Source organism: Peromyscus eremicus, chromosome X, assembly GCF_949786415.1.
Source record: "Peromyscus eremicus chromosome X, PerEre_H2_v1, whole genome shotgun sequence".
NCBI lineage: Eukaryota > Metazoa > Chordata > Mammalia > Rodentia > Cricetidae > Peromyscus > Peromyscus eremicus.
Genome location: NC_081439.1, coordinates 103798359 through 103808064, shown reverse-complemented (window position 1 = coordinate 103808064; position 9706 = coordinate 103798359). Strand labels below are relative to the sequence as shown.

The 9706-nt window shown below is 40.5% G+C and overlaps 1 non-coding gene across 1 annotated transcript; it reads left to right on the top strand.

Moving 5' to 3' along the window:
• Positions 1-9087: 9087 nt before the first annotated feature.
• On the top strand, positions 9088-9303 carry LOC131900346 (small nucleolar RNA U3). Its single transcript, XR_009376235.1, has one exon. It is a non-coding gene; the product is annotated as a small nucleolar RNA U3 (small nucleolar RNA).
• The last annotated feature ends 403 nt before the right edge of the window (positions 9304-9706 follow it).

Genomic DNA, 9706 nt, shown 5'->3' with positions numbered 1-9706 from the left:
GATACCTTGCTCAGCCTTGACACAGGGGGAAGGGGCTTGGGCCTGCCTCAAGTTAGTATGTCAGACGTTGTTGACTCCCCAAGGGAGGCCTTATCCTCTCTGAGGAGTGGATGGGGGGAGGTGGGGGAGGTGAGAGGAGGGGAGGGAGGGGGAACTGAAATTGGTATGTAAAATGAAAAAAAACTTAAAAAATGAAGAGTTAATAAAATAAAATAGCTGTGAAAATACTGCTTATTATCCTCAACTTTTAAAAATTCTGATTGGTAAAAAGATTTAATTCTTAAAATCCCTTGGTTTCACTGGTGGAATATATATCAACATACATGTATGTTTTTATATGTGCCACTCTGTAAATGTATCTTACACATAGGTCTGTTATGTACAATAGATGAATAATTTCAGCAGGTTGTTGTTATATACTTGTTCATATATATAAATATATGTAACAATAATAATAAAATAAAAATAGACTAGGAACTTGAGAGTGGAAAGAGAAATGGGAGGGTGTGGATGGAAGAAAGGGAAAGGGGTGAGTGTTATAATTCTATTTTAATTAAAATGTGTAAAACTAATAAATACATTGAGTCAAAAAAAGGGGGTCTTTCCTTTCAGTGGAGGATCTGGGACACCAACCCAGGCAAAAACTCTTTGATATACAATTTGTCCTGCCTACAAGATGTGCTGGCGTAAAGATGGAACAGAAATTGCAGCTGGAGATCCGTACCCTGAGAGGGAGCTTCCCTGTGAGGGCCAGGACCCAGAAGTGGGATACCCCAGAGACCTAGGATAGAACTGAACACAAATGGCAAAAAAGTCAATGAAAAAATTCCTAATGATATACGGTTATACTCATAGATTGGTGCCCAGCCCAACTGTCATCATCAAGGCTTCACCTGGAAACTGATGGAAACAGATGCAGCGACCCACAGCCAAACATTATGCAGAGCTCAGGGAATCCTGTGGAAGAGGGGGAGAAAGGATTATAGGAGCCAGAGGGGTCAAGGACACCACAAGAAAACCCACAGAATCAAATAACCTGGCCTCATAGGGGCTCACAGAGACTGAACTGATAACCACGGGATTGACCTAGGCCCTCTGCAGATGTATGTTACAGTTGTGTAGTTTGGTCTTCATGGGGAACTCCCATCAGTGAGAGCAGGGGCTGTCTCTAACTCTGTTGTCTGATTTTGGGACTTATTCCTCCTGCCAGATTGCTTCATCCAACCTTGGTGGAGGAGGGGGTGCCTGGTCTCACTGAAGCTTGAGATACCATGGATGGCTGATATCCATGGGATGCCTACCTGTATCTGAAGAGAAACTATGAAGGAGGAGTGTATGGGGCAGGGGGAGGGGAGGTGAGGAGTACTGGGAAGAGGGGAGGAAGGGGAACCTTTGGTTAGAATGTAAAATAAAATAAAGTGGGTCTTCCCACTTCAATGATTAAGAAAAAAATCCCTCACAGGTGTACCTGTGTGGTGATATTTTATTTGTGCTGAAATGTGATATTTTATTTGTATGTTAATAAAAAAGTTTGCCTGGAGATCAGAGGTCATAGCCATAAACAGAAGTCAGGCAGTGGTAGCACACGACCTTAATCCAATCACATGGCAGGCAGAGTCTCTGTGTGTTCAAGGACACAGCCAAGCATGGTGACACACACCTTTAATCCCAGTAGCAACCATAGAGACCTGGAGGTCTATATAGACAGGGAGCGATGATGTGATGTGGCTGGGCTTAGAGCTAATGAGAAGGCAGAACAGGAAGGCAATAAGGGTGCAGATTAGACAGGAAGAAGCTCTCTTGGGAAGCTACAGCTAAGGTTAGTTGGTGGCTATTGTTCTGATCTCAATGGCTTGCACCCCTGTATTTGGCTCTGTGTTTCTTATTTAATAGGACTGTTTAGAAATTCGTCTATACACCTGGGTTAATACTGGTTAATTCCAGATGTCGTCAAGTTGACAGTCAAGAATAGCCATCATAGGCCCACTAAAGGGCATCCTGAACTCTACTGAGGACCACATTTACTCTAGACCTTTGATGCTGGGTTGGTATCCTGGTATCCTGGTATGATAACGAATACAGCTATAGCCACAGGGAGGTAAACCTCATGGCCTATATGGCCTCCAAGGAGTAAAAAACCCTGGACCATACATCCCAGCAAAAACACAAGAGGAAGAGAGAGGCCTTCAGCTGCTGAGGAGTCCTAGTCCCTATTCAGCCCCCAGTACTGAGCATCTCTCCACATAGTTTCTATCCCAGACATCCAGGAGAAGACGATGGGGCTTACAGAGTCTTTCTCTCTTGAATGCCATCAAGAAAGTTCACTGTGCCGGGCGGTGGTGGCGCACGCCTTTAATCCCAGCACTCGGGAGGCAGAGCCAGGCGGATCTCTGTGAGTTCGAGGCCAGCCTGGGCTACCAAGTGAGTCCCAGGAAAGGCGCAAAGCTACACAGAGAAACCCTGTCTCGAAAAACCAAAAAAAAAAAAAAAAAAAAAAAAAAGAAAGTTCACTGCACTTGCCAATATATTCATAGTTTCATACATATGTAAATAATCCATTTTGATTATATTTTCTCCATTATTCTCTCCTATATATCTCCTTCTTCCTAACAAAGGATGTGTTTTTGAATTACGTGGATTTGGATGTAATTCTGTCATTTACTAGGTGGAAACATCACTTAACCACTTTGAGACTTAGAGTCCATATTTGAATAAGGACCATAATAGTGGTACCTGATTTAGATTAATTTATTAAACAAACATTTAGTGTATAAGTCATCTTTCAAGCACTGTGGCCACAGTAATAAGTAGAACAAGAGAATTCATGTCCTTATGGAACTGGAGCTTATAGTCACAAGGCTGTGAGAGGCTCAGATAAGACAATGATGAATCTCTATTATGTTTTCCCTTTTTTTAAAAAATTTAGATTTATTTTATCCTATGTGTATAAATGCTTTGTTTGCATATATGTATGTACATCACATGTGCACAGTGTCCCCAGAAGTGAGATGGTGGCACTGGATCCCCTGGAACTGGAGTTATAGATAGTTGTGAGCTACTATGTGGATGCTGGGAATTGAACCCTCATCCTCTGCAAGAGCAACAAGTGCTCTTCACCACAGACAGTAGCTGCCTCTCTTCCAGAATCCACTTTAGTCAATAAGTTCAGGAGGTAGGATGTGGTCTCATGAGTCATTCCCAATCCATATTTTATTGATCACAGGCCTAGTCTTATGTGGGTCCAGTAGCTTATAATTTTTGAGGTTGAAAATTTAAATAACATAGAGCTGGCTCTGGTGAGGGACTCCTTGCATGACGTCATGGTAGATGTTATCATGGGTATTATGATGAGAACATGTCATGTGCTTAACCAGGAAGCTTGAGGACATGGAGAGGGGCCAGACTTGTAACCTCTCACTAGGTTTACCTCTTAAAGTTTCCACTGCTTCTCAGTATCACCACATTGGGGACAAAGCTTCCAAGACATAAATTCTTAGCATAACATTCAAGCTATATTCAAATCATACCATATGGATACAAAATTTGAATTTAACATAATTTTTATGAAATTAGCTTGCCCACAGGTTATACGAAAATAGATAAACTGCATACCACAGTTTTACAAGCCCTGGATAAATGTCTCACAGTAGATGGGAGAAAAAATATCACACTACGTTTATTTTCAGACATATTATTTTATTTGATATTTATGGAGCAGATATTCTCATCATCCCCATTTTAGAGCTGAGAAAGTTAAGGCTCAATGATCTCTATAAAGTAGTGACTTAACCTTGGCTGCAAGTTGGAATCACCAGGGGGTATTTTTTTTAAAGTACAACATGCTGCACTCAGAGAAGTTCTAACTTAATTGGCTTAGAACCACAGCTCTCAACATTGGATGGCTTTGCTTACCTTCCCCTAGGGAGCTATTTGGCAATGTCAAGAGATATTTTTGGTTGTACTGATGTAACATTAGCACATAGAGGGTAGAATCTAGCTATGCTTCTCAACGGCCAGAAAAAAAAAAAAACAGTGTAGCCCTGTCACAACAGAGACTTATCCAGTCTCAAATGTTAACAGAAGCAGAGTTAATCCCAGATGTGCTGGAGGGGATGGAAGACACCAAGGGAACAGCAGGATTGACACATATAGGAACTGAAAAACAGGTCCAAGTCAAATGGGGTCCCAGTGCTGAGAAGGGAGGTGGACATGATCCCCTAATCTCTAATCCAGACAGGATACCTAATTGACAACTCCTTAAAAAGGCAAAATTAGTTTTCTCCAATGGAGTCTCACTGAGTGTACAAATTACACTTAGGGCAGGCCCCATGCCCAGCAGTAGATAACCAATACAAAACTAACTCAATGGTATTTTTGGAGAATTTTTTTTTGTCTCATAATACTTTGGGCATTTTTTTTTTGTAATGTTACTGGCCTTTGCTTATATATTATAGTGTCCAGTTTTGTGTTTTTATGGGGTGTGTGTGTATGTGTGTGTTCACACATGTGTACGTATTCCTTGTGGGTTTTTCTGTTTTTTTTTTTTAAATTCTGGTTTGTTTATTTGTTTGTTTACCTGTTTGTTTTCTAAAGAGAGAGAAAGGCATGTAGTTGGATGGGAAGGGAGGATCTGGCAGGAGAGGAAGAAAGGGAAACTATGATCAGAATATATTATATGAAAAAGTTTATTTTCGGGCTGGAGAGATGGTTCAGAGGTTAAGAGCATTGGCAGCTCTTCCAGAGGTCCTGAGTTCAATTCCCAGCAACCATATGGGGCTCACAGCCATCTATAATGGGATCTGATGCCCTCTTCTGGTGTGCAGGTGTACATGCAGATGGAGCACTACATACATAAAATAAATAAATCTTAAAAATTATTAAAAAAAGAAAAAGTTTATTTTCAAAATAATTGCAGAGGTAAGGCTTGGCCCAGGCACTGACTGATAGGGATGGCTATCCCAGTGAATTCACACTTGATAGTTTTCTGGGTGAGTCAGCAAGACCTGGTACATGAGAACTAACAGGAACTTTCTGAGAGGTGGCTGAGTCAATCCAAGATTGCACAGAGAACATTTATTAGGGATTTAGGGACAGAGCATGTGTTGGCGCACCATGACAAGGAAGCAGAGGCTTATATGCTAATCTAGACTGTGAGCTGTTGTTAATCAAGATGTAGCAGGGCTTCCTTAAAAACAAAAACAAATGCAAAAATATACTAGTATTGTGTATAAAAAATATGTGGTGGTGAATTACTGTCATCCCAGCACTTGAGATATTCAGTCACCAGGATTTTCATTATGTGGTTAGACTAGGGTACGTAGTGAAATAGACAGAGAGGGATAGGAGGGAGAGAAAAGAAAAGAGAGGAGAAGGAAGATGAGGACAAGAGCGAGGGGGGAATGAGGGACGAAGGAAGGAATCTGAACAGCGGTGGCTGGCACCAAAGTGTTTGGTGATTTATCTTAATGACTGTTTATTCTGTGGGGTTTGGAATACACGCCAAGGTTACTTGGCAGGATAATGGAGATTACAGTCAAGAGGACGGACTATAGCCATCTCAGTGACAACTTGTATAGTTCATATCAACAGACAATCGTGAATTTTCAAGAAAAGACAATTGCAGCTTTTCATTGGCAAGTTTTTTTTTTTTTTTTTTTTTTTTTTTTTAGCTGCCAATAAGATGCTAAATGGACCAGCTTGAGAGCCTTCTTTTGTTTTCTTGTCTACCGTGCAGAGTAATATTAAGGACACCAAAGGTTTTGATAATGCTTTTCTTGATAGGTGGGAGGTTTGAGTAAAGAAACAGCCTGTGCATTTACTTAAAGTGGCTCCTGCTCCCAAACTGATTGAAGGAAGGAAGGCTGAAGGCTGAAAGCTAAGCTCTGAGAAAAGGTGCAGTTTCTTGTGCTTTCCAAAGAAAATGCATGCGTGAAGAGCCCAGAGGTGGAAATATGGAGAAATAGTGTCAGGACTGTATGCTATTTTCTAGATCAGGCTAATGAGATGGGGTTAGGCTAGAGAACATAAGTGGAGGTTAAATAGAGCATGCAGAAAGCACTCCAGAGAGATTCTGGGAAGATTCATAATGCAAGGATTCCAAATAATGTAATAGCAGGGTGGAAGAAAAACGCTGTGTGGCAATGTTTCACAAGGTTCTTTGACTAGCTACGATAAAACTACCTACTGTATTTGTTAAAAATACAGATTTTTCAGGTCCAGCTGAGGGGTGTGTGTGTGTGTGTGTGTGTGTGTGTGTGTGTGTGTGTGTGTGTGTGTGTGTGTGTTTGTATTTTTGTGCACAGGTATGTGCAGGCCAGAGGTTGTGTGCAGAGGTCACCATTGATCATTGATGTCTTTCTTTTCTTTCTTTCTTTTTTCTTTCTTTCTTTCCTTCCTTCCTTCCTTCCTTCCTTCCTTTCTTTCTTTCTTTCTTTCTTTCTTTCTTTCTTTCTTTCTTTCTTTCTTTCTTTCTTTCCTTCTTTCTTTCCATTTTTCAAGACAAAGTTTCTCTGTGTAGCCCTGGCTGTCCTGGAACTCACTTAGTAGACCAGGCTGGCCTTGAACTCACAGATATTTGTCTGCCTCTGACCCCCGAGTGCTGAAATTAAAGGTGTGTGCCACCACTGCCCAGCTGGATGTCTTTCTTAATAGCTTTCTACCTTATTAATTATTATTATTTAAAATTTTATTTGTGTTTATGCAGTTAGGTAAGTGTATTCTATATGTATATGGGTACCCATGGTGGCCAAAAGAGGGCATCAAATCCCCTGAAGCTGGAGTTACAGTCAATAGCCCAATGTTGGTACTGGGAACTGAACTGGGAACTCTGGAAAAGCAGCAAATGCTCTTGACCTGCTAAGCTATCTCTAGCCTCTTCATTATCTGACAGTTGTATGCATGTGTACACTAAATTTTGATCATTTTTACATCCCGCATTACACTCTCTCATCCATGTCCCTTTCCTTTTCTTCCTAACAAGCCCCTTCCTAATTTAATGTTTTTTTCTCATTGAATTTAACTATGATGGTGTGTGTGTGTGTGTGTGTGTGTGTGTGTGTGTGTGTGTGTGATCTTCAGTGGTGTAGCCACTGATTTTTCCACTTTAGTTTTTGAGACATAATCTCTCTTGGACTGTGGAAGATACTGATTTGGCTAAACTAGCTGGCCAGAAAGTCCAAGGGATCCTCCTGCCTCTGTCTTTCCAGTGCTGGGATTACGGGCTATCATAGAGCGTCAATTGTCAACCCAACACACCTGGAAAGAGGAAACCTCAAATGAGGAATCGCCTCCATCCAACTGACCTGTGGGTAAGTCTGTTGGGCATTTTCTTGGTTGCTAATTGATGTAGGAGGGTCCAGCCCACTGAACATGATGCTGCCCATGGGCAGGTGAGCCTTTGCTGTCTAAGAAAGGTAGCTGAGCAAGCCAGGAAAAGAGAGACAGTAAGCAGCATTGCACCATGGTTTCTGCTATAAGTTTCTGCCTTGGCTTCCCTTAATGACTGACTGTAACTTGTAAGCCAAAAGGAACCTTTCTTCCCTGAAGTTGCTTTTGGTTGTGGTGTTTATCACAACAACAGACGAGCAAACTAAGACACAGGCAAACTTTGCCTTATCTGGCATTAATGTGGCTGCTAGGGATCCAAACTCAGGTCCTCATTTGTACATACAACAAGCACTTTACCAACTGAGCCATTGCTCCAGTCTCTCCTGAGAACTTCTGAATGAAACATGGTAAGACCTTGGAATATGTATATTTAACAGGTTTTGCAAGGGTTTCTGATCTATACTGAAGTTTGAGAAACACTGGTGTAGGCAGACCATTGGCTATGCCTGGAAAATGATCAAGTTGTCAGTGTAATATGAAATACAGACATCCCTTGCCTTAGGAAAGAATGTCTTCCTGAGAAGTGTGAGTTAATAGAGGTTGTTCAGTTTTTCTTTTGTTGGAATTGCACCAGTGGGGATTATTATCGCTTACTAGAAGCCAAAGTTTAAAACTTGTAAAGAGAGAATGTTCACATTCTACTAATCTTTTAAAAATTTTTTTGGGGTCTAGTCTCTTACCAGTTATTAGCTAGCTCTTTTATCTAACCTAAACAAACTTCAGGCATTAAAAATTCATTGTTGTATCCACTTCTTCAGTTCTTTAGCATTTTTGCCTTTCACTAAATATTTTATGTCAAATTTAAGTTTAGAAAACAGAGTAAATTAGGTTTAATTAATTTTGACAACCATGGTAACATGCTTGTTATGATTATATAAATGAGATTTTTGTGGCTTCCATATTGATTGTATCTCATGATTAAACAAAGATTTCACATTGGGGCAGGAATATGCTGATTAGATGAGTAACATTAAGTACAAAATTATATTGTGCTGGGTGCATTTGAATTTTATACAAAGAACAGACTCAGAGTCTGATTATTCAAGTCTCTGATTGCTTTGTCATTCACAGTTTTGATAAATGGTTTAAACATTTAATGAATTGATAATTTGCTATTGAGTCAACAAAATGCCACATTGTAAACCTTACTTCTGAAAATGTGAAGATTAGTTGGATTCTCATTCTTTGCATTATTTAATGGTGTATGTATAATTGTTCTATTTTTTTACTGTCCTTAATCACTTCCACTTGATTTGATAAGGCCTTTGCCAGCTCTCTGGAAGATTTTCATTTTGACAGGATGATAATAGTACATGGCATAATGAAATTACCACAATTCCAATAGAGGAGAATAATGCCTTTATAGTGTGGAGATGTGGAGTCTCTATTTAGAAAATCCAGTCAGAGGGCAAATGAAATGCCTTCCCATCTTGTTTTCAAATTATCCATTAACGAAGGCCCATGTCAATCCACAATGTTTTCAGTGTAAAGGAATCTAGGAGAATATAGAACTGAACATTTAAGATTGTTAGAGCTGGTAGGAACTTGGGAGCTCTCAAATTTAAATGTCTCAAAGTGCCAGGTAATTATCATAAATGAGTGACAAGCAATAGACTACAATTAAAGAGGGATTCTTCCTATGTTGCCTGTGGAAACATGGACTTGGTATTCACAAGTATTCTGACTTTAAAAGTGATGTCCAAGACTATACTTTCAGGGATCATTTCTATAGTTCGTTACTAGAGAAGTTTCTCTGACTGTGTAGAGCACCCGAGACCACGAGGACCAGACGTAGCGTTCCCTCCTGAGCGTGAAGCCGGCTCTAGGAGCTGCTTCTCTGCAGCTGCCTCCTGCCATTGATGATCGTTCTTCTCTTCCTTTGGGAGAGTGAGAGGGAGGGAATGCAGTCTGAGTGGAAAAAAAAAGAAAAAAAAAAGATGCCCAAATATAGTCTTCCTAGCCAGCCTAGGACCTACCACTTCCCCTCTTCATCACAGATGATTGGACCTAGGATAGATGCCTGTCTCTGAGGAATGTTGTCTATGTATATTGGCAGTTGACTCTTGTAACCAGTCTTGAAAGTAAACAATGACAGGTTGTTTCCTCTGAAAGTTTCAACCGAAAAAAGGGGGATTTGCATGTTGGTAGTAGGAGAGGAAGGGGTAGACATAGAGATGGAGCCAAGTTATGCAAATCATAGTTGATGAAAGGTTGTCTGCTACAACAGAGGTCCCCAGAGTATTTAGAATTGGGACACCTGACTGGATCCCCAATACTAGGTAAGAAGCCTTATTTAAACAGCTATCAAAATCCAAGTGAA